This window comes from Octopus bimaculoides, chromosome 14 (genome assembly GCF_001194135.2).
Source record: "Octopus bimaculoides isolate UCB-OBI-ISO-001 chromosome 14, ASM119413v2, whole genome shotgun sequence".
NCBI lineage: Eukaryota > Metazoa > Mollusca > Cephalopoda > Octopoda > Octopodidae > Octopus > Octopus bimaculoides.
Window position 1 is genome coordinate 28,407,093 of NC_068994.1, and position 2,684 is coordinate 28,409,776.

The window sequence follows — 2,684 nt, forward strand, 5'->3', positions numbered from 1 at the left end:
TTTAGAGATTTGGAATTTATCGTTTGACTTGTAAAATTTTTGGTTTCATCTGGATTATCGCAACATTCTGTTTCTCTAGTTTCATAATTTTTTTAGTTCAGTAAAAGTAACAGTATCATATTTTAATTCAGCTCATATTCCCCATTTTCTAAATTCAATCTAACTTCTGTTTTTTTTCTATGCAAATCTTCACTCATTGAGTTCTGTATTTGTAGACCTGAATTTTTCCAGCAATTTACAATTGTCTTTTTTACAACTGAATCCCATGCCTGGACTGACCAAAAAATACCATCCAATAATGATTCCTCTTGAATTGACACTTTCACATCTTTATTAATCAAATTTTTAATAAAAATCATATTGTGTAGTTGTACCTGAATGACCAAATTAATACACCATTTTGAGCGTGGCTGTTGCCAGTACCGCCTGACTGGCCTTCGTGCCGGTGGCATGTAAAAGCACCCAGCTGTAGAAACTCTGCCAAATCAGATTGGAGCCTGGTGTAGCCATCTGGTTCACCAGACCTCAGTCAAATCGTCCAACCCATGCTAGCATGGAAAGCAGACGTTAAACGATGATGATTTGTTTTACTTTTTATTTACTTGTAATTGTAATCTACCTGCAAGGTGAGTGATAAGTTTTGATTTAATTTCTATTGTAAATCTTTATATATGTTCCTGTGTATTCACGTATGCGTGAGTATATTTCATTTAGTTGATGTATTTATTTTCTAGTTGCCTTCAAAAACAAATTCCAATGCTTCAGTTTATTTCACGTTTATGGTACACCTGTTCTTCTGTGCATTAAATTCAACTGATAATCTAGTGATGTGCACAATTCTTCTATATCAAAATTTTGTTGTATACCCAATTGAACATTAACTGATGATTCATTTTCTATGGTGATGTTTAAACAAAATCTTAATATTTTTACATTTTGTTCAGTTTACCTGGATTTACCTGTAATTAGAGTCACTTTGAGACAAAAGTTATGCAATAGAATTGAGAACCTTTTCTTTAAATTCCTTTAATTTTGTATTATCATTGTTAGGAAAAACGTAACTTTTAGTCTGCAATATTTTGTAGAACAGTCTTTTCTGCATTACATTCAAGTTTGTCTTTAACCATTTCAATACTAACCCGACCGAGAGTACCCATTGTTATTTAAATGTAAATTTGAACACAAATCTTGTTAGTACATTCATGAAAACGTGATTTCACTTTGGCATGATATTTGAACTTGGTAAATTTTGGAAGATTTTCCCCCACATTTTTTGTGGCATTGATTTTTTTCAACTTTGAAAATGGAGTGGAGTTTCATGCTGTCAAGCAGTGATTCCGAATTTGAAGGCTTTTCAACAGAAGATATAGAGAAAAAGAATGAATGAGGTACATGGTGAGTGAAAATGAATTGTCTATTTCTGCATCCGAAACCAGCGATTCTGAAGAAACTGAAAGCGGTGACAGCGACAGCGAGGACGATTTTACACCAGAATGAAGTAAAAACTTCCAAGGAGATAGGGTCTACTCAGTCTTTCCCAGAAAGTGAAACCATATACTTTTTATTATTTTTTTCCAGTATGCTTGCTTGAAGCGATTACTGCAGGCTTGTGGTTTCCCCACAACCGTAGAAGAAATACGAGCATTTTTTGCCATAAATATTATTATGGGTATTAGACAGTTACCCAGAATAACAAATTACTGGAGTGATCAGGAACCTTTTGGCGATGAATATATTTCCAGTATTATGAACGAGTACGATTCGTGAAGCTGAACCAATATTTACATGCGAGAGACACTAGCAGTACCCCAGTACGTAGAGAACCAAACTTTGATCCCTTATTTAAAATAAGACCCCTCATTGACTGCATTCAAAATGCATATAAAACAGTTTACAACCACGAGAGATACTTATCCATCGATGAGGGCATGGTGGGGTATAAAGGAAGGGTACGCTTCCAACAGTATATGCCAGGAAAGCCTATGAAATGGGGGATCAAAGTTTGGAAAATTTGTGAAGCAAATACTGGGTACTGCTGTGGATTTAGTTTTTATACAGGGAAAAGAGACAATAATGTTAGTCAGTATGGTCTAGGGTATGATGTGGTCTGGAATTTATCACTTCCATCAGGGCTGTAAATTATTTTTTGACCAATCTTTTAGTCCAGTCAAACTTGCAGTGGATTTAGAAGCTGTAGCAACGTATACATATGCAACAGTAATTGCTAGTAGAAAAAAGGCTGCCGTTAGATATAAAAAAAGCAAAATTGAAAAGGGTAAAATAATCCAATAGCAGAAAGGAAATCTGCTAGCAACCGCATACAGAGATAGGCAAATAAATAAACCTGGGGTTTGCAAAAGGCAGTGCCTTGAATGCCTACATCAAAAAAGAAAAACTAACAGTGGACGGCCAGTTAAAACATCCCTCCAATGTGCATTCTGCAAGGTTGCAGTATGGAGAGTGGGATTCAGAATCACAGCTTGATAGCATGAAACTCCAATCCATTTTCAAAGTTGGAAAAAAAAACCGATGCTGAAAAAATGTGGCAAAAAATCTCCCAAAATTCACTGAGCTCAGATATCACGCCAAACAATAACAATGGACACTTTCGGCCGGCTGCCTCTCACGAACTAAAGGATGTTTTGGCTGGCCATGTCCAGGTTGGTATTCCCACTGTTCTTATT

General features: G+C 35.7%; 1 protein-coding gene across 1 annotated transcript in view; it reads right to left on the reverse strand.

The window, feature by feature from the left end:
* Positions 1–2,684, reverse strand: part of LOC106875344 (40S ribosomal protein S7) — a 12,908-nt gene that overhangs the window by 738 nt on the left and 9,486 nt on the right. The gene's annotated exons all lie outside the window — the stretch shown is intronic.